The following is a 23,370-nucleotide window of genomic DNA, read 5'->3' on the forward strand; positions in this document are numbered from 1 at the left end:
GTTTACTTTAACTTGAATACATAAAAGATGAAGAGAAGCCTATGTCCTATTTTATTCAGGTCAGATTAGAAGATCCCAATGGTCCCTTTTGGCCCTAAATCCATGAATCTATAAACATCTTAATATATAACTGGCATCCTTTTTTTTCCCTATTGCCTCACCATTGGGTACACCAGTGAGTGTCTTGACAGTTACCAACCAGCTCTCACTGCACACTTAATAGAATACGTTTAAATTTATTATAGCAAAGCTGTGCTGCACTGATGTATTTAAAGTTGAGAACCCCTTTCTGTTTGATGATTGGCTTTTCAAACTGCTCTAAAAACTCACATCCTTAATCAAATTACCCTGGAATACAGTGTGCCTCGGGGGGGGGGGAAGTGTGTGTGTGTGTGTGTGTGTGTGTGTGTGTTAGGGTTACTGCATAAATTCTGGGATTATCTGAGAGAAATTCCTGAGGTTCAGCCCCTTGGAAAAAATGTTCTTTAGGATGAGAGTTTCTCTATATTTTTCCATACAGATCTCAGATTGAAGAGTAGCTTTGACCATATCCAAAATGGCTCAGTCACTCAACACTTAGTTCTACTGGTATAAGGCATCCACTCCCATTTTGGGGATGCTAAATGAAAAATGCTTTAAAAAATGCATTAAAAAAACCCCCACTCCTAGCTTATCCATGCAACAGTAAATCTAACTACATGGGTTTACACTGTATCTGTCTGACATTACAGGCATTTCACATGTACAAACACAATGAATTGTCTGCCACTTCTTGTACCAGCCCTGTTAACAACTACACACTCCTAGGGTTGCCAACTCTGACTGAAGCTATTCCAAGAGATTTTTTTCCAACACGATGTAATGTCATGAATTGTACTGTACATTACGTATTATGTCGTTATGCTGCCAAAGGGAAAGAAAACACAATCAGATGACACCGTTATGTTTTAACAATGAATGAACTTCTGCGTGACATATGCATTCATTATATTAATTAACTTTCTTAAAATATCCTATTAAAATCTCTCAGATTGCTTAAGATAGTCACTAGGAGATGGATGCCCATTCCAGTAGATTCACAGTCAATCAGGGAGGGTTGGCAACCCTACACACTCCAAAACACTTCAAAGCACAACTGGATGCCACCCATAATAGACATACTTGCATGATACCATGCCTTATAAGCATACTGAACAGAAACTACCTAACCTACCCTATAGTCAAGCACTTAGCCTAGTCTGTTATTTGTTATAACCCCTTCATTCTTAAACACACACTTTTATTTAGCCATCGTTTTTTCCAGAAACCATATTCAGTCTTCCAAAGTACTGACAATCCCCATGGCATGAATATGTCTATGCCCTGCTGCTGAGAATACTTTTAATGCACTAGTAAATTGTAGCACAACAGGTCCCTTAATGCCCTTCTTTCCTTTCATCATATACATGGGGCTCAGGTCCCTCCCCTCCCTCAAGAAGCAAAACCCTGACAGTTTGACTCATATCACAACCACAGCCCTTCCAAGCTACTCAAAGTAACCCCTCCAGCACTCTATACAGCTATATCTAACATAATGAGTGCAGCTGGAGCACATGCAGATATAATCCAGATGCTACTGCAAATACCAGGGGGGCAGAGTCAACATTACGTGGGCATGTAACTTAAATCTCTAATTCCTGATTTTCAAGACACAAGCTTTACATTTTCAACAAAGCTAGACTCCAGTATTCTGGGAGAGCATGATAAACCACCAGACAAACTTAATTCTATATTAATAAAGTATTTAACAGTAAACGACATAATGCTTTTAAAATTTTAACAACATAGCTGTACTCACTGTAATGCACAGAGGCTCTACATTTGTGGAAACAAAAAGGGGATGCATGGTAAAGGCATACAGATAAGTCAGAAGATATAAGGTCTCTTCCTGAGTTTGCCAAAGGCTTCATGTGTCACCTCTCTTCCTCATTTCCCTATCTGTAAAATTAAAATGAGGTTTACAGTACTTGCAGAAACATTGTTAATAGCAATTCATTCATCATATTGTTCTATTGTTACATTAGTATAAGAAATGCATACAAATAAATGCACTGTGTGTGAACAACCAAAATTAAATATGAAAAATATCAGAACCTTGATAATAGTAGTAACAGTGATAAGACCAAAACACTACATTAGCCCATTAAGGAAAGAACAAAAGCACAGGATATGCGTGAATGTGGTGGGTGGGGGCAGAAGGTACTGCAATTACTTCATAAGATTCTTCATAATTTCTATGAACTAGCAAAGGCTGCCCCTGGGGAAGTATCTGCTGCTTTATGCACTGAATGACAACATGTTAGTCTCCATTCACTACTAGTGTAGGAACATATGCTATTTTTGGATAATGTTTCAGGTCCTCGTTGGCTATTTTGTTAATTTTGAAATGATATCAAACTATCTGAGATGTTCTTTTATGAAGAAATACACTTATAAAAGATCTAAAGTAACTCTGACAGCAATAATAATAATGAATCTTCATAACAAAAATGTTTTTTATTTAGTTTAAAAATGAAGAGATAAAACCCCTTAATTTCCAGTATGCATGCAAATGATTAAGTTAAAATAAATAATACTGCATTTTACTTTTTTTTTTTATTTTAATGGTGGTTACTAGGGCTGAGCTGAGCTTGAGTCCCTGATTCGATTTGGTCGAAATTTGTCCCAATTTGGTGGCCAAATCTCCAAATTTGAATCTAATCAGAGGACCCTTTAATCTCTTTGAATTGAATCGGACCCCTACAAATCAATTCAGAGAGATTCAGAAATATTCGGTGATTTGGACATTGATACAGCTTTAAATGTTTTTTCTACATACCTCTAGGTAGCAGGGGCTCATGAATCCTGTGATGCTGGTGTGCATAAAGCATCCCACAGAAGCACAGGGGCTCCCCAGCATGCTCAGCAACAGACCCACCAGAAGCACTTCTGGTCCACCAGGGAGTGTGCAGTCCCCCCCCCCGCCCCCCGCGTGCCCCTTGGCTCAGCAACTGTTGTCTCCTGGGTCTGGGGCGGGGGGGGCACCCAGCGTCCTCCTGTGGCCAACTGCTGAGCCAGAGAGGCATCCCACTGTGCTCCCTGGCAGACCCAAATGTGGAGACTGGAATTACTTCCAGTCTGCACTTCTGGGTTTGCCACTGAGCACATGGAGAGACCCGTGCTCCCCCCCCACGCTTCTGTGAGATCTTCCATCCATCCCAGCATCACAGCATTCATGAGCTGTGCTGGTACCTTGAGGTACATAGAAAAAAACTTTTAAAGCTGTGTCTGTGTCTGAATTGCTGATTCCCTGAATCAGCATCGAATCTTCAGATTCAGCTGAATTGAATCAGGGCCAGTGATCCAAATCAATGAATTGAATCACTGTCCCTGATTTGGGCCAAATCAGAATCCAAATCGAATAGGGCCCACTTTGCAAACTCCTACTGTGCATGCAGTGTCCCACAGAAGCACGGGGGGCTCCCCAGCACACTTGGCAGCAGACCTGGAAGTGGACCAGAAGCACTTCTAGTCCACTTCTGGGTCCACAGGGGAGCACACTGGCGGAGCCCCCCAATGCACCCCCCAGCTCAGTGACTGGTGCCTCCTGGATCTGAGGGGGCACCCGGGGTCACCCTGCAGCTGATCACCAAGCCAGGGGGACATGGGGGGAGGGGTCTGTATACTCCCCAGCAAACCTAGAAGTGGACCAGAAGTACTCGAAGTATGGTACCTCAAAGTATGTAGAAAAAAACATTTAAAGCTGTGTCTATGTCCAAATCGCTGATTCTCTGAATCAGCATCGACTCCTCCAATTCAGATTCGGCTGAATTGAATAAGGGCCAGTGATCTGAATCAACGAATTGAATCACTGTCCCTGATTTGGGCTGAATCCAAATCAAATAGGGCCTGCTTCACACACCCCTAGTGGTTACTGTGAAGGTTTCACATTTTTAACTGAAGATTTAAAATAAATATAAAACACAATTAGATAATTCATGTGCATCACCTCAATCATTATGTAACTATTAAAGGTTTGCACAAACAATAATGGCCATTCATTTTGTATAGAAAAAAGAAATAATATCAATTGCAAAATGTCAAGCATTTTCTTGATGTTTTTTCTTAATTATCTTCTCACGTGCTACTTTCATCCTGTAGGTTACAATTTGTATTACTGCTACAAACCAACCTGCAGCATTTTGGCAACACACAGCTGCACTTGTTCAGAAGCTTCAGAAAAGATCATGCCTCTAAAAAGGGGAAATGTTGGTCTTGCCAAAGCTTCTGTCAATTCAGCAGTAGCTACAAGAGAAGTAAAATTCCAGCTTTTGGCTGAACAGTAAACGTAGCAGCAAGTAGCTGAAGAATAGACTCTGCCTTTTCTCCACACAATCAGCATTCAGTCATGACCCAGGAAAAATCTTTTTTCTTCATTCTGCCTTCCTAAACCAGTGAGTGTGTGTGTGGTATTTGGCAGTGTGTGATATGCAAAAAAAAATTGTGTTTGCATGGAACAATATGAATTTACAAGTTCACCACAATCAGCAGACAAGAAATGCCTGCATTATTCTGTACAGAATATGAAATTTTGATTAATCTTTGTCATTTGAATGCCAGGAATTGAAGGATTTTTGTTCGTTTTATTGTCTGCCAGTACCTCATAGAAAAAATGGCATTTTTGTTTGCTTGATCTGAAAGTCATTTAAGAGACTGAATATGTGGTTGCTTAGACTTAGCATGCTTTCAAAGAATGCATTTATCATATCATTGCTAGTTTCTCTTCCATTTGATAACATAAAACATAATACTTCATTGCCTTTTCTTTGTCACAATCATTTCTTTTGGAGCAGTGAAATAATTTTAGTGCCGTTGCCAAAAGTAATTTTTGAACGGTATCTCAGATTTTCTACTTTTTCCCAATCTTCTCTTGCACCAGTGTTTTTTCTCTGGGACAATGGTTGAGAGAAAGGAAAAACTTGGACTCTGTAACTTTTAGTTCAGATCCTATGCCCTAATTCTCTTCCTATTGAAACCAACTCTTTATAGTTTTGCCACTTCACTGAGACTGGTTTATACTCTGTGTGGGTAGTTTTGAGCAATTCTACCACTTCCATGACAATTTAATTTTCATTAGGGCCTTGCCCTATCACCAATAATGAATGGGAAACATCAGTAAAAGCCAGGGCACAGACTATAAAAGTTAGAAATAAAGGTATATTTCTAAGTGACTTACCCATTAAGCTTAAAATCCTGGTCTTAATTAAATCAATGGTAAAGATCCCTTTGACTTCAATGGGGTGAAGATTTTACTCTCGGAATGAACGTGGTTAAGGATATCTTGAATTAAATCATCCTGGAAATGCATTCTCCTCAACAATTGTGGAATTCCCTGTTCTATAAAAAATGATTTTTACTTTTGAGTACAAATTATTTTTGATTAATAGAAGCATATACAGATATCCAAAATGAGACAAATTATATTTTATTGAACTTCATCATTCACACAATAAAATGTTTTAAAGTTGTATTTAGAAATAATCACACTCACTTATAAATCTTTTCCAAGCCTTAGCTCAGAGCCAGCATGTACAGTGGCTTTTATCCCTTTGGAATAAAGGATTCATAATGGATGTGCCAACAAAACCTTAAACTAGGCTATCTGGGTGCAACTGCACTGCTATAATAAGACTTTATTTGATTTTCGAGAGCTGTAATAAGATTAAGGCATAATCATAAATTCCCCAGTGAAAAAAGATAAACTACTTCTCATTGATCTCTCAGAAACCAGACCAATTTTGGATACTAAACAGTCATATTTACTGCAGCAGCAGGTATATTATTGCTTTGATAACATAATGTCAAGTTTTATAGAGACACTCTAGTGGCTCTTCCAGAAGCCTACTTAAATAGTAGGTCCATATAGCAGAGAATTTCTAGGAATACCCAGTTTTTTGAGGGTTATCATATAGATTTTTTGTTTCACATTGATTTATATAAATCATTCCAAGAAACATATTGGCTTTTGTTTCAAAGGTGCAGGTAGCGTTGCAAAAGCAAGGTGGCGTTATTACAGATGGGGGGTTTCCATCATACCTTCCAGTGAATGAAATCAATCTTCACTAATGCTTTAATTGACTGTGTAGACACAGCATCATTGTAATTAGATTCAATATACAGCATATACCCATGCAGATTATATTACTCCAACTTCCCTCCTAGTGAGTTTTAAATGTGGTAGATATATTCCTACAGCTTTTATTGTTAATTTTATTTATTTTAAAGTACTTATAAAGATCAGGGCCCCATTGGCATGGAGTAAACATAAGACTGTCCCTGTGCCAGAGTGCTTGTGATCACTTCAGATGTAACAACTAAGGAACAAATACCCAAATAGATTAAGAATGGGATTTTCAAAAGCACCAAAAGGATTTAGGGTAGGGGTGGGCAATTATTTTGGGCGGAGGGTCGCTTACCGAGTTTTGGCAAGCCATCAAGGGCTACATGACAGGCAGCCCAGAACAGATAAATATTAATTTTCTAAATTTTTTAGGGGCCCTGCAGGCCGGATAGAATGGCCTGGTGGGCTGCATCTGGCCCATGGGCTGCATTTTGCCCAGCCCTGATTTAGGAATTACCATTCTTTTTTGAGAATTCAGGGCTAAGCACCCTGTCCAGTATCACACAAGTTGTCTTTGGACAAGACAGCAATTCATTCCATATTTTTTGACTCCCAGTCTGGTGTTTTAACTGCACTATCATCCTCCCACTCTTTATCAGTGAAGACGATATATATTCACATTAAGCACACTTGCAAATCTGAAACCAAGTCCCTAGGCAAATTCATCAGGTTTGACCTTTCTTGGGATAAAAGGTTTTCCGGTGCAGGAAATTGAAGCTATGCAGCTTCTTTCTGTAGGACAAGTTGTGAAGTTTGAAGATGGTGGCCAGTTGGTAATACACAAAAGTTTCTATTGGCTTCAGTGAAAGTTTTGCCTGAATATAACTTGTTGCCTCAAAGCTTTAGGAACGGGCCTATGGAAGTAAACATTGAGGTAATGGTCATTCATACAGAGCCCAACAAAATTTAAAATGTGTATTTAAATCAACTTCATTATAATATGATTGCAATGCACAGACAGAGACTTCTTTCCCTTGATATTTTTTAATTTTAGGGCTGCAATTGATCCTCTGCTCCAAAGCAATCTATTTCTAACCTAAGTAAACATTTGAAAACCTTATTTCGAAACCAGAATAATCATATGCCTCAACTTTTTTAAAATCCCTCCATGCAATCAAAACAATTAGCTGCCCAGACTGGTAGTGGGTAACCCCCTGTGCTCATAGATAGTGGGCTGTATCATTACTTCAGTTTTTGAGGCCAAATCCTGGCATCAATTTTTAAGCAGAATGCTCAACTGAAATCAGCATGGAGTACTGCTTAAAAATTGATGGTTTGACATGATCTGCAGTGGAACTCCTTTGTTACTATTGTAAACCAATATGAAATTGAAAAACAACTACCTTCATTTTGAAATATTTTATGGAATAATTTAATAATTCATCTTACAAAATAAGTAATTAATTCAATTTCCCTGATACACAGCTCACCTCTCCTGTTGAAGGAAATACCATTTAGCTACCTAAATTTTTAAAGTGATGTTAACTAATATTCATCTGAGAGCTTTACAATGATTTAAAACATAAAGCTCTAACAGAAGACTAGATGTTTCAAACTTATAGGGAAAACTCCACTGCACAAAGAACCAAAAAGCTGGTACCATTCTTAAAGTGCTATATAATAAATAAAAGACAAGGTTGCTAACTCAGACATAACACTTTCTTAATAAGGCCTTAGTTCTAAACCCCTGCAGGTGTTGTCTATGCTCCTTTAATAAAAATGTTTCTAATTCCTTAACCTTGCAAATTTTTTGGATTTTTGGTTGCATTACATGGAATCTTACCTAAATTCTATATTATGTTGTACATCAACATGAGTTAGTAGATTTCATACGAGTAATATTGTGCACAGTGCCTTTCAGCTACTTAAAAACCATGAGAGCTTAGCACAGAAAAAATGTAAGGATCCATTTTGAAAATTCCAAAGATGGTCAAGAAGCAATCGCACAAAGCCAGAAAACTGAGCACAATGATTCAGGTTGCACATTGCAAGTGGTGCTTTAAAATGCGTTATTTCTGTGATGTCAAAAAAATACTAGACAACCAGAGCTCCACCAGTCAGAACACCTCTTTGACACTGTGATTTCTATGCCTGATAGTTCAAAGGCAATTCTATCTTTATGTAAATCTCATCACCAAAGCAACTAGGAGGCTGAAAGCATTTCACATATTGGTGTAAAGGCTGGGAGCCCCGGAAGTTTGTCAGCAAAAGACTGTTTTTTCCCAATTCAGACTCCTTTGTCTTATAAAATCTTATGGCCGGATATAGGGATTAATTTAGATTAATTTTATGGAAGCAACACCAAAACCTTACAAAGAGATCCAAATTAGGAGAAAGACGAGGATTGTCAGTGAACATATGGATGGATGAACACACCACGTAGTGTAATTTACATCATTTTTCCATCCCAGTGCTGTTCAACTTTTGTGCAGCGAGGGGCAGCACACTGCTGGGGCAAGGCCAATGGTGCACACTCCTCCCCGCCCCACTCTGCTGCATGGACAGTGTGCAGCCCCCCACCCCTAGTGCATGAGGAGGAGGGAGTGACCCTCTGCCCTTATCCTGCCAGGCCTTTCTCTGCTGCACAGCTTCAAGGGAAGCAGCTGCAGAGGCCCATGAGCCACCACTTGGACAAAAGTGTTCTATACCAATGTTGATTGCAGTCATATCAAGAACTGATGGATGTTTACATACATAGTAATAGTAGATCACAGACTAGGCAGCCATTACTGCAACTTAGCCTTAGGCAGGGAGGAGCTTTTAGCAAACAGCTATGCTGGTATGGACACAACCCAATAAAACATAGAACTGGTGTGAAGTTTTACTTCTGCCTCTTTTCAGTGTTAATTCTTCTTCAGATTGGGTGAAGTCACTCTGGATTAGGGATCTGAATGGTCTGGTTGCTCCTTGTTTTTCCTTTTTTTTATTTTGACAATGGTATAATGTTGATTAGGCTGGTGTGAAGGCTTTATCTGCCCTGAGAAGACAGCAGTCATCCTGATAGTTGTTAGTAACATCTTTAAAAGGTACCCATTTATATCCCACATTATCTTCCTCTTAACTGATCCTCTTTTCCCTGGAATAAGTCTCTACTTGCTAGCATATGTTCCTACAGTCAAGATCTGCAAGACAGAATCTGTAATGCTTATATAATCTGAGTTTCTGGCAGAAGAGCTGCAACTTGCTCAACTAGATCTAGCTACTCAGACTGGATGATGGGCAGGACAATTAGTGTTACACTAGTGTTACACTTCAGGAAGTTCTTAAATTTGATTACATTCAAGTTCTATTGACTTCATAAGCACATGCATAAGCACTTCGGTGGAAAAGGGACAAGGATTATTCCTGCAAGGTTGGAGGTCTTGATATATTGTAAGAGGACACAATGCCTTAATAGCACAGAAGAATAATTAGTAAGATAAATTAGTTAGGAACACATGCTTCCAGAGAAAACAAGATTTAGCATTTTTTTCCATGAGACATTATTATTTAAATGATTGTTCTCTATTGCAAAACAAGGCCTTAGTTTATGAATTGACTTGAGTATATATAAACATGTTCTTAAAATCCTGTGAAGTTAATGGAACCAAAATACATGTTTAAATTCTTTTGAGTCAGAATGCAAGAGTTATACTCTCAACTGACATATATTGGTATAGCTCCATCGGACCAACATTGACAATTTTTTCCACAAAGTATCAGGACACATTAGCTCTCTCATTTTGGCTCTTAGTCCTACTCCACTGGAGGGTCAGCTGTTTGGATTTTCTTCTCTATTTGTTCTGATTGCAGGGATTTCTGTTCTCATCTTCAGTTCATTAATGGCATAATTTCCTGATTACGTCCTTCCATCTCAAATTTGATCTTCCTCTTTATTTCATTGTTTACCTCCATTACTCTCTTCTTACTGTACTTCCTTGGTTACCATACACAATGTTCCCTAGCCATCTCAATCAACTTGGCTTTCTCAAAAATGTTCTCTATTCAGTCATTTCCTAATGTCATAATTTCTGCCTTTCACTATGTCTCATTGAAATGCCTAATATTCTTCATGTCATTGCCAAGGTTTCCACTACATATAGCAACAATAACCCTACCATTATCAGGTAGATTTTTATCTTCAACTTCTTTGGCACCTTCTTTTCACATGCAGTACCCAAAACTTCTTTTCTTTTCTTCCATTCCTTTTTTAATTTTAACTTTTACTTACGCTTAACAGCTTCTTCTGTTAGTGATTATCCCAACAACTTTCAGAACTGTGCTTGATTTAGGGTATGCCCTTTCCCATCTTTCACTTTACTATATTTTCCCATTCACTTCTAAAACTCATTGTTACTTCTCTTTTTCCAACAGCTATGCTTAGGCAACATTTTTGGGGATGTTTCTGCCAAGCTGTACCTATTTTATGCAACTCCTCACCTCTCCATGCCATTATAACAAGACCAACTGCAAATAGTAGCTCCTGCAGTAAACCTTTCTGTGCCCTTTCATTCAGCAATCCACCACAGTAACAAACAGGAGATTCCTAATGGACTAGTTTGTTTGCAGTACTTATGATTTTTATTTCTGGTTCTTGCCCTGTCAATTTTTCTATTAACTCTGGTTTCTCTTCCTCAATGTTAACCCATTTTTCCCCAATAGCCTTTTTTACTAGTCCCCGATATCTTTCCCTTTAGTCAAGATGGTCTCATCTTTATCCCGTCAATACTATAAATTTGCATTTTTTCACTGGATTCCATCTTTCATTTTTTGCTTATTGCTTTTTCTCCTTTCATTGTTTTTAACGCATCATACCTCTAAAAATAATGCATAGACAAAGATTTTTGTGGCAGCTTTTTGCATTTCTTTTACAAGATTTTTATCTTCCCCAAATGTTCTTTCTAGCATTCTGTCATTCCCAAAATGCCTCCCTTTTTCTTCTTTATCACACTTTGCACTTCTACCTTCCCCAGTCTGTTTCATCATCAGCTTCCCTTTCTTCATCTTTACACATTTTCATGATGTCCCCAGCTTTGACCTTTTCATGATATTCCATTCGTTCTTTACCCCTTCAATTTGTATAGCTAGTTTTCTGTACTCTCTTACCTTCCCTATAATTCTCAATGTACTCTCCTCTCAGATTCCAAACTAGTTTTTCCATCCCTCTTCCTCTGTGCAATCTTTCTTTTTCTACTGTAATATCAATCAAGAATCTATTAAAATCAGGAACAATCAAGAATTAAGTTGTCACCACTTCCCATGGTCTGACCTTGCTATTCAACTATTATTTTACCTCTCTCTTTGCCTGATCAGAATATAATCAATTTGACATTCACTTTGATCCCTCTTGTGTGTGACAAAATGCTCTTCTCCTTTTTAAAGTGCACCAGTCAATAAACTGGTCCAAGATTTTAGCCATTTCCAATACTTCCTCTCCAACTTCATGCCTAAGTCCATAACCCATTCCCCCATGCAATTCCTCTAACCCTTGTTTTCTTTCTCCAACATATGCACTTCATATTATGTGCTTTCTATCTCCCTTATATTGTTCTCAATACACCCACAAAGCCCATAAAGTTTTCTTCCTCCCTGCAACCAAGTTTTGGTGTATATCCCAACACTATGTTCCCAGTTCTCACACACTACTGAACTTCCATTTACATTCTTGCCAGCACCTTCTTACACCATCCATCATTTCAAGATGTCCATTATTTTTCTATCTAATCTACAAGGCTGGGGCATTTCAACAGTCAGTGCACCCGTTATCACTTCTGACTGCACTCACTTTAACTGGAGTTGTGGGACCTGTGCTGACTAACTACAGCAACCAGGGGATGCTACTATGTTTTTCTTATTTCTGAGAGAAGGCTTATTTTCACTTCTGACTCCATGGATTTTGGAGCAATATTTCAACTGGCTGGATATCCTTCCTGACAACAACTAGAGTCATAAGCAATTGGGGCTAGCCTTCCATCAAAAAATTGCACATGCAAAGCAGTGAGGGTCTGAATTCTCTCAGGTGGATTACATAGGGTTACCATACATCTGTTTTTTCCTGGACATGTCCTCTTTTTGGATCCTCCTATCTCTGTCTGGGCAGTTTTTCACAATATGATCAAATATCTGGGATTTTGCTCTCCTCAGCATCAATGTTTTTCCTGGCACTTCCTGGCTTGCCCTAGCAAGGAGCTGCTTGGGGCTGGGAGGCGGGAAGTTGGAGGTAGTGGGCATGGCATATGTCTGCATGCACACATGCAAGTGGCCAGCATAGAACCAGGCAGGGTGGTGGGAACATCCCTTTTAGCTACATGCAGGTATGTCTATGAGGAGCTTGGGACTCTGTGCGTGTGTGCATGCGTGCGTGCATGTGTGCATGTAGGGGATGGGGGGGGAGGTGCCTGCTGATGCTGGGGAAAGCTTTCTAGGTGTTGAGGCTGCAGCAGGGCAGCCAGGCAAAGGGGAGGCACCTGCCCCTCCAGTGGGGGAATGGGGTGGGGGAAGAGGGAGGGGCTTCTGTGGGCAGCAGGGAACTGTGTGCCTGGGCCAGCAATACCAGGGCCAGTGCCTTTGCTCACATTGCAGGGTGTCAGAGAGATACTTCAGGGCTGGGAGGAGCAGGGGGCTGTGAGTCAGAAGGGAGGGGCACCAGCAAGACTGTGGGGGGTGGAGGCTGTGGGTCAAGAGTGAGGGACGCTGGCAGGGCTGCGGAGGCTGTGGCTTGGGAGTGAGGGGCACCAGAGGGTACAGGGGACTGTGGATTGGGAGTGTGGGGCTTTGGAAGCACCAGCGAGCTGCGGGTCAGAAGTGAGGAGTACCAGCAAGGATGGGGAAGGGAACTGCAGGTCAGAAGTGATGGGCAGCAGCAGAGTTGGGGGTGGGCTGTGGCATGGGAGTGAGGAGCAAGGGAATGGGCAGAGGCAGGGCACCAGCATATCACAGATCCCCACCCCCCACAATCATAACCCCCTCCCCCAACAGGTGTCCTCTTTTATGGACCTGGAAATATGGTAATCCTAGATTACAGACCAGGCTAAAGAACACCATTCATCCTGCGCATGTATTTTAAGGGCATCAGACATGCTTCCCTCACACAATATCTTCTCTTATTTCAGGGAAACAGGGAGGCATCCTGCCATGGGATTAATATGAGGAAGCATTACATTTTTCTTCATCCTTTCATACCATCAGCTCCCAGCCCATCTACTTCAAATGCAGGCAGCCATAGAATGAAAGAAGCAGAGCACCAAATCAGCTCTCCATTACATTAGTGCAGCATGCGGAGTAACGTAATTGGAATGAAAGCAGTCAGTCCAATATACACCTGCATTAGGAGAGAAAAAAAAAATGTTCATAATAAGGGTGTTTAAAATTACAACCTAAATATTAATGAAGCTATTACATTTTATTTTTTCTCACTTGAATAGTGTCTCACTGAAGCAAAAATGTGATAGTACCCTAATTGTGATAGGCGAGGGCCTTTTTTTTTTTTTTTAACTTCCTTTTAATTGCCTAGTCAAAGCAGCTTTGACTTTGATCGATGTACATCCCCTGCTGTTTGCCCTACCCTGGGAGATGTATTTGAAATAAGTCCTTGTTACACCACAGAAGACATCAGTCATGTGCTTTTTGTGCATTCCTGCAAGGTCTGGCTATGGCAGATTTTCCATAATTTCAATTCAAAGCAACTCTTCCTATCCAACTATCAGTTAAAGAATATTGCTTATACTATGTATTCTACTGAGCCTTTATTTTTAGTAAACTTATGTAATCGACAAAATATTTTTAAATAACTCCAGTAGCAGGTTAAATAAAAGAAAGAAAACAGTCTGATTTAAAAATTGAAATTTAATCAAAATGTTTCTCAGAAGTCTCCCTGGAATTTCAAACAGGCACGCCAAACAGTTTCACATGTAAGAATTGATTATACGGCTCTTGTACATTAAATGCCTCTAGTATTAAGGTCAGCTGAATTCTCCTGGCAAAAAGTGGCATCTTATACTGAAATAGGACTTCAAGGTAGATTTTCCAAAGACACAAACAGCACTTACGTGCCTAAGTTCCACTAACTTTGGGATTGCTGAAGTCATTTTTAGCTTTGAATGTCTACAAATACTGTATGTTTCTTGCTGCATGAAATGTAGATAGCAAAACATAGTAAAGCAGGAGATAAATATAGAAGCATTATCTGCACCAGGGATCAGAAACCTACAGCCCACAGGCTTTATATAACCTAATCAAGTGATCAGATCCAGTCTGTAAAGGTCCAATACTACTGCCAATGGCACAGAGGGGCATGTAGCATATAATTCATCCCAGCACATCCTCACCTCCTTGTGCCATGCCATTTATTCCCTTTGTAGCCCTCTCTGCTGTTCTCTCTCACCCCTTATATTGCTGAATCCATCAGTCCCCCCTGCTATTGGAAACAGAAATAGGCAGCAAATGATGGAGGCAGCAGCAGGTAGCTTGGGCACTGCAAAGGGGAGTAGTGCCCTGCAGCAGTAGTCAGGGATTGGTGGCCCACACTGGTGACCAGATCAGCTCTCTAAAAAGTTACCAACCCGTGACCCATGGGCGGCTGATGCCACCTCAGTCGGGGGGGACACATGCCCCCCCCATCCCCCAGTGACCAGTCAGCAACCAGGGGACATTGCTCTCCCTGCAGCAAAACTTACCATCCAGTGAGCAGCTGCCTCCTGCCCATCACCTAAGCAGGGAGCGCAGCCAGTCAGGGGGTGCACCAGTGCTCTCACCCCCTATGCATCACCACTGCTGATCTGCACCCCTAATTTACCATGCTCAGCATCTCTTGCTCTCATGCGCATACACACACCAATCATGTGCAGGCTGCTTTCTAAACCAGATGCAGCACAGTGCACAATCAGGCTCATTATCTTAGGTACTGGATAAGTAGGACTAACATTCAGCCGTCCTAATTAACCACCTGAAAGCCAGCAGAAGCAACTACAGTGTTTCAGATTTAGGAGACAGCCTGCCTCATGCTGCAGCACTTGAAGGCACATGGCTGGAGATAGTATGTTTACTGCCTAAGGCTAGGTACAGACATTCAAAAAGCCTGAGGGAGAAACAATCTAAGTTATGTGGCTTTCTGTAAGCGGCATAGATAAGATCGATAGTGAACAGAAAACATATTCGCACTTTTGTGGGGGTGCAAATCTAAGACTGGATTCCACCATTTTAAAACCAGTTTGTGTGTGCTGAACTTCTGTTCTGTTATGGATATAGAACAGGTTTTGATCACTTATACTGGCAAAAGTGTAATGTCACCTGAGTGTTCAGCTCTTCAAGCAGATGGTTCGGAAATGAAGAAGTATGCTACATGTATTGCCAGAAAAAAAAGAAAGCTTGGGAATACCTGGTCTCTCAAACCTGGTTACACAACAGTATGCTACCTCTGGCAGACACATAGCTACCAGAATTTATGTCCTGAGTGGCAGAAGTTGGGCTGACTGCTTCTCTTGAGCTGGCAGCAAAGGTACTGCCATTTTTGAGCCCCCTCTAAGTGGACACCCATGGCTGATACCTCATTGCTAATGCCACTCTACACTACTGACAGTCTTGAAGACTATAGTTTGTAATCTAAGGAAAAATCCAAATGGAAATCTAGATACAAACCTCTTTTAAACTGTTGGCAAATATCAGTCCAAATCAATATGTACTGGTTAATAGTCTGAACACACCCACAAGCTTATATGCAAAATGTTGTGGCTCACCGCACTTGATTCCATTTAGGGACAGTGTAAGTATATTGCTGTGAAAATAAAATATGAATCCATAGTGACATCTTGTGGCCTAAAAACTAATGTAGAAAATTCTGAGTAGTGACTCAATTTGAGAGAAACAAACTTGAACAAAAAATTCCTCTCTCAAAAGTAGAGAAAGAAAGGGCTAGGATTTATTCCTTGAAACAATAGAGTGTCCCTACTCATGATGATTTTTGGGCTCAAAACCATAATCATAAACTGGTATGGTAAAACTACTTTTGTTTTGTTTTGTGCTTTTACAGCACTTAATACAGCGAAGTCCTGGAGTCAAAATCTTAGGCACCGCTGTAATACAAGTAATATAAAAAATTAAAAGGATAAACCTTACTTTTCAGGTTAAGAAAATGATTTTTTTTTTTATGTGTGGTGCCAGACCTTTCTTTCCTTCAGTAAGAAGTCAACATTTCTTGAAATCACCATTTCACACTGAAAGAAGTGATTTATCAAAGTATCTACTTAAGTGTAAGTATGAGCAGGTGGATATATTTTTTTTGCTGAAAAAGGGTCCAGCATCACTAGGCAGAACTCTGGGCTCTGTTGCAATACCATACATAGGGTGTAAATTCATAATTATATTGTGAATTATATATATTATGTATATACCTTTGAGAAATCTTTACCTTCCAAGCACTTACTTGGCAACAACTAAAAACTATGATAAATTTTCATGAGATAGGAATAAAGAGAATTCTTGATACTTTACTATAGTATTTGCCCAGCTGTACTGTTTACTGAAATCTGAAGTAGTGCCCTAGGCATCCTACAGGTCATGGGGGAAATGTTTTACCTTTTGCCTTTAAGAGAAGCAGACTAAAAAGTAATTTTTTTTTGTTTTAGCCCTAAAGAAGTGATTTTATCTCCCCCTCCCCCCCCCGCCAACACAATCCATCTTTGGATGAGACGTACCTTCTACAGGATGAGAAGGTAAAAGGACTGTACACAGTGCAAGAGAGTATTACAGCACAGGATTGTTCATGTTGGGCACAACACAAACTTCTCTAAGAAAGAGTACATGCCTCAGCAATAGGAACAACCTTATTTAAGTTAATAGCAAATACCCTCACAAGTTCACCTTAACTAGCTCTCTTAAACAGCTCCAGTTCAAAAATATGATCCATGTGATAGCAGCTCTCTGAAGAAAAATTCCTAAAGTCATTTTGTGAAGGAACAGAAGACATGTCTCAGAGTAGAGCTGACCTCAAATTTTCTGAGGAAACATTTTTTTCAGAAAATAACAAATCATTCGGTCCAAACATTTGATTGAACATTTCAGGTTCAGTGTACATCTCAGGTTCAATGCAAAATGCAAGACAAGGTTCCAAAGGTACCTTCACAGGATGCTAGACAACCTGCCTTCAGGGCTAGCTAGGGACTGTGTAACATATGTACCTTACTCCAGGGGTGGTCAATTATTTGGGCTGGAGGGCCACTTAGGGAGTTTTGGTGAGCTGTTGCATGTCTGGGGTAGGAAAGAGGGGGCTGACCCAGCATTGCATGGTGGGGCATTGGTGGTTATGGGTGGGCAGGGAGCAGTGTCTGGGAATGACACTGGCACATGGGGCTGGGGGCAGTGCTGGGGGGCAGAACCAGCACCCATCACAGGGACATGTGGGGTGTAGATTGTGGCCCTGCTCCAAGCCGTGGCCCCATGCTATCCCTGACCCACAATCCCAGCACTGCCCCTGGCCCCAGCCCTGCTACTCATCCATCCTGCTTACAGATGCAACTGAAAGGGGCAGGTCATGTCAGACCAACCTGATTGCCTTTTATGATCAGGTCACAAAGGCAATGGATGCAGGTGTTGCCACGGATGTAGTCTTTCTAGAATTCAGCAAGGCCTTTGACACTGCCTCCCACCCCATCCTCATTAAAAAACTAGGCGACTGTGGCATTGATGCCTACACAGTCAGATGGATTGCAGATTGGCTCAAGGGTTGTACTCAGAGGGTGGTGGTGGAAGGGTCATATTCGACCTGGGGGGAAGTGGGCAACGGAGTCCCCCAGGGCTTGGGCCTGGGGCCTACACTGTTCAATTTCTTCATCAATGATTTGGATGATGGGGTGAAATGCAACCTGTTTAAATTTGCTGATGATACCAAAATTTGGGGTGAGGCGAGCACGCTAGTAGGGAGGGAAAGACTGCAACAAGACCTGGATAGGTTACAGGAGCAAGCTGACATAAACAGTATGCGCTTCAATACTGACAAGTGCAGGGTGCTGCACTTAGGCAGTAGAAACCAGCAGCACACTTATAGAATGGGAAACTCCCTTCTTGAGAGCACAGAAGCAGAAAGGGAACTTGGAGTCGTTATTGACTCCAAGATGAACATGGGCCGACAACGCGAGGTCACGGTTGGCAGGGCTAACCAGACCTTGTCATGCATCCACAGGTGCATCTCAAGTAAAGCCAAGGAGGTGATCCTCCACCTCGATGCGATGCTGGTCAGACCACAGCTGGAGTACTGCATCCAGTTCTGTGCACCCCATTTCAGGAGGGATGTGGACAACATTGAAAGGGTCCAGAGGAGGGCCACCCACATGATCCGGGGACTACAGGGCAGAGCCTACATTGAAAGACTGTGGGACCTAAACCTGTTCAGCCTTCACAAGAGAAGGCTGAGGGGGGACCTGGTGACTGTCTATAAACTCACTAGGGGGGACCAGAAGGGTTTGGGGGAGACACTGTTTCCCCTAGCGCCCCCTGGCATGACAAGGAACAATAGACACAAATTATTAGAGAGTAGATTTAGATTAGACATCCACAAGAACTACTTCACAGTTAGGGCAGCTAGGAGCTGGAACCAACTTCCTAGGGAAGTGGTGCTGGCTCCTACCCTGGAGATCTTTAAGAAGAGGCTTGATAACTACCTGGCTGGACTCATTTGAGTCCAGTCTTTTCTCCTGCCCAGGCGGGGGTGGGACTTGAAGATCTACAAGGTCCCTTCCAACCCTACTTCTATGATTCTATGAACTCCCCACATGCAATCCCATCCCATCCACCTGGCCAAGTGCACCCTGACCCTGGCCATGGGGCCAGTCTCCACAGAAACCCCACTCACCCAGTGCCCTCAGAGGTTCATAGATTCATAGATTCATGGATGCTAGGGTCGGAAGGGACCTCAATAGATCATCGAGTCCAACCCCCTGCATAAGCAGGAAAGAGTGCTGGGCCTACATTACCCCAGCTAGATACACATCTAGCCTTCGCTTGAAGACCCCCAGGGTAGGGGAGAGCACCACCTCCCTTGGGAGCCCGTTCCAGACCTTGGCCACTCGAACTGTGAAGAAGTTCCTCCTAATATCCAATCTAAATCTGCTCTCTTCTAGCTTGTGGCCATTATTTCTTGTAACCCCCGGGGGGGCCTTGGTGAATAAATACTCACCAATTCCCTTCTGTGCCCCCCTGATGAACTTATAGGCAGCCACCAGGTCGCCTCTCAACCTTCTCTTGCGGAGGCTGAAGAGGTCCAGTTTCTCTAGTCTCTCCTCGTAGGGCTTGGCCTGCAGGCCCTTAACCATACGAGTGGCCCTTCTCTGGACCCTCTCCAGATTATCCGCATCCTTCGTGAAGTGCGGCGCCCAGAATTGCACACAGTACTCCAGCTGCGGTCTGACCAGTGCCCAATAGAGGGGAAGTATCACCTCCTTGGACCTATTTGTCATGCATCTGCTGATGCACGATAAAGTGCCATTGGCTTTTCTGATGGTTTCGTCACACTGCCGACTCATGTTCATCTTGGAGTCCACTAGGACTCCAAGATCCCTTTCCACTTCCGTGCCACCCAGCAGGTCATTTCCTAGGCTGTAGGTGTGCTGGACATTTTTCCTCCCTAGATGCAGCACTTTGCATTTCTCCTTGTTGAACTGCATTCTGTTGTTTTCTGCCCACTTGTCTAACCTGTCCAGGTCTGCTTGCAGCTGCTCCCTGCCCTCCGGCGTGTCCACTTCGCCCCATAGCTTAGTGTCATCTGCAAACTTGGACAGAGTACATTTCACTCCCTCATCCAAGTCACTGATGAAGACATTAAAGAGTATCGGTCCAAGGACCGAGCCCTGCGGGACCCCACTGCCCACATCCCTCCAGGTCGAAACCGACCCATCCACCACGACTCTCTGGGTGCGACCCTCCAGCCAATTCTCCACCCACCGGACTGTGCAGTCATCCAAGTCACAGCCCCTTAACTTGTTCACCAGTATGGGGTGGGATACCGTATCAAAGGCCTTCCTGAAGTCCAAGTATACGACATCCACCCCTCCTCCTGCATCGAGGCGTTTTGTAACCTGGTCATAAAAAGAGACTAGATTGGTCAGGCACGATCTGCCTGCCACGAACCCATGCTGGTTTCCCCTCAGCATAACTTGCCCTGCCGGGCTCTCACAAATGTGAGCCTTGATAATTTTTTCAAAGACTTTGCCAAGGATGGAGGTGAGACTAACTGGCCTATAGTTGCCCGGGTCCTCCCTCCTCCCCTTCTTGAAAATGAGAACCACATTGGCCCTTTTCCAGTCCTCCGGGACTTGACCCGTGCGCCACGAGCGTTCAAATATTCCCGCCAGTGGCTCTGCAATGATGTCGGCCAGTGCCTTCAGTACCCTCGGATGGAGCTCATCCGGGCCTGCCGACTTAAAGGCATCCAGTTCTTCCAAGTGACCCTGCACCACCTCAGGGTCCACGCATGGAAGTCTGGTGCCTTGCTGCTGCCTCCCTACACTCCCAGTGAGAGACTTGTCATGCCTCTCGCTTAGGAACACTGAGGCGAAAGAACTCGTTGAGGAGTTCAGCCTTGTCCCCTCTGTCCATCACCAATTGTTTCTGCCCATTTAGCAGAGCTCCTATTCCTCCCTGGGCCTTCCTTTTACTCCCTATATATCTAAAAAACAATTTCTTATTGTCTTTTACTTGGGTTGCCATCCTCAGCTCCATGGTAGCTTTGGCCTGTCTAACTGCCTCCCTACAAGCACGAGCAGAAGAGGTATATTCCTCTTTGGTGATCTCTCCCTGTTTCCACTTTTTATGTGCTCCCCTTTTGGCCCTTAGTCTGCCCTGGATTTCTCTGGTCAGCCAGGAAAGCCTCCTGGCCCCTTTCCCTTTTACCTCGCACGGGGATCGTCTCGCTTTGTGCTCGAAGGATAGTTTCCTTAAGGCACAGCCACCCTTCTTGGGCTCCCATCATTTCAAAACTACTACTCTGCAGTGCATCCTTCACTAATCGCCTGAGTTCACTGAAATCAGCTTTCCTAAAGTCCAGCACGTTCACCCTACTAGTTACCTTACCCACTCGACGCCTTATGTTGAATTGTATTTTTAGGTGATCACTGTCCCCCAGATGGCTACCGATCTGTAGGTCCCCTACTATGTCATCCCCCGTTGCCAATACCAGATCCAGTAAGGCATTCCCCCTAGTGGGACCATGTACCTCCTGCGTCAGGTGGAGGTCCTGTACACAGGTTAGAAACCTGCATGAGCGGTGGGACTTTGCTGTCTGTGTCTCCCAACAGATGTCCGGGTAGTTTAGGTCCCCCATGACCACCGCCTGTTTAGCTTTTATGGTCTCCGAGAGTTGCCTCAGGAGCCCCAAATCTATTTCTTCCCCTTGATGTGGGGGTCTGTAGCAGACCCCTACCACCAAATCCTTTTCTCCATGCCCCCCATTTAGCCTAACCCACAGTCCTTCTACTTCCTCATCCTTTGATTCTGTCTTGATGAGGGTTGATGTATATTGCTCCTTAACATAGAGCGCAACCCCTTCCCCTTTTTTCCCCACCCTGTCCTTTCTGTACAATCTATAGCCCTCGATATGTACCGCCCAGTCATGGGATGAATCCCACCAGGTTTCCGTCAGCCCCACTAAGTCATAGGCATTTAGTGCAACCAGGAGCGCTAGTTCATCCTGCTTGTTCCCCATGCTCCTAGCATTAGTATATAGGCACTTGAGCCCTGCGACTGGTGCCTTTGCTGCCCCCCCGCTCCAAGTCCCAAAGGGCTCTTTGTCTCTTACCTTCTCGTTCCTTACCTGTGCCGTATTGCTGTCCACCCCCTGTATTTCATGTTCCCAAAGCTCTCTTTCTTCAGGCTGGGCTGTCCTTGTTGGTGCCACCTGGTTTGGTGGTCCACAGCTTCCCCTGCCCTCATCTTCCCCTCCCCCCGACGAGCCTAGTTTAAAGCCTGCCGGAGGAGATCTGCCAACCTGTAAGAAAACACACGCTTACCTTTGGGGGACAGGTGAAGCCCATCCCAGCTGAGCATGTCCCTCATTGTAATGTGTGGGTCATTGTCCAGGAAGCCGAAGCCTGCCTTGAGACATCACTGTCTATGTCCTACCCGTACAGGAGTCCCACTCCTGGCCCTCCCGGCCCGCCCGCCGGTGTGAACGCCTGCACAATACGCCGGCGCGCTCTGTTCGCGCTGTGCAGCTCGGGAGCGCGGCTCCCTACCGGCTCAGCCATATGGGACCTGGATATGGGACCCGGATCAGGCTCAGCTGTGCCGAGGCCCTCCGCCCCACTTACCTTCGGGGGATCAGCTGCTGCTGCCCCCGCAGCCGATTCCTCTGCTGCTGCTGCTGCTGCCGCCGCCGCTGCCTCCGGTCAGAAGTTAGTTATGGGGCACACGTGCATGCGGGACACACGTGTGCCTGATTCCTCTCCTTCCCGCTGCTGCTTCCCGAGTGAGGGAACTACGTCACCCTGCGGCTTTGAAACTTGCGGTTTGAATTACCCGCCCCCGCTCTAATGGCCAATCAGGCGCCCCGGTCTACCCGGAAGTGCCTGCCCGCAGTTCCAGCCCTTACGCTCTCCCGCTGGGGGGATCCGCTGCCGCTGAAGCCTGCTCCTTAAGGGTTAGCCCTAGGGGGGCTCGCTGGCCTGGGGGGACAGTCCTCTCCCTAGCCCTCCCTGTTTGCGCGCTCTGTTCGCGCTGCGTGGCTCGGGAGCGCGGCTCCCTACCGGCTGCACGGTGGGTTCACGGTAGGCAGGCCAGGATGCTGAGACACTGGCGCTGGGTCCAGTGGAGGTAGCAACACTGGCAGTGATAACTGGAAGGAACTGGTGCAGCTGGGGCTGCTGGGAAGTAGAATCTAGCCACCATGCTGCCCCAATCCTGCTGCATGCTGGGGGGTGGTGGGACTGGCTGCACATGTCATGGCCCAGGCCACCCCGCAGCTGGGCCAGGCAGAGCCAAGAGACCCACTGTGGGCTGATTACAATCTCTTATTTTGCCTACCTTATCTTATTACTTCCACTCACAAGAACCCTTATGCTGCCTGCTCAACAACTCATCTTGGTGCTTTTCTATTCTCTGAGGTAAAGTTATTTCCCTGCATATGAACCTGTAAAACACCATGAGCAAAAACTAATTAAAGAACTTGAGGATTAGAACCAGTTGGGGTGCTCTAAAGAATTTCATAG

The 23,370-nt window shown here is 43.6% G+C and overlaps 1 long non-coding RNA gene across 1 annotated transcript; it reads right to left on the reverse strand.

Annotated features, from left to right (window-relative positions):
• Nucleotides 1–480: 480 nt before the first annotated feature.
• Nucleotides 481–22,273, reverse strand: LOC149864455 (uncharacterized). Its single transcript, XR_016442725.1, has 5 exons — nt 22,174–22,273; nt 13,361–13,499; nt 5,255–5,415; nt 1,838–1,977; nt 481–903 (listed from the first exon to the last, which is right to left on the reverse strand). It is a non-coding gene; the product is annotated as an uncharacterized LOC149864455 (long non-coding RNA).
• Between the last annotated feature and the right edge of the window lie 1,097 nt (nt 22,274–23,370).

The sequence above is a fragment of the Crocodylus siamensis genome, chromosome 5 (assembly GCF_052110815.1).
Source record: "Crocodylus siamensis isolate JL-2025a chromosome 5, ASM5211081v1, whole genome shotgun sequence".
Lineage (NCBI taxonomy): Eukaryota > Metazoa > Chordata > Crocodylia > Crocodylidae > Crocodylus > Crocodylus siamensis.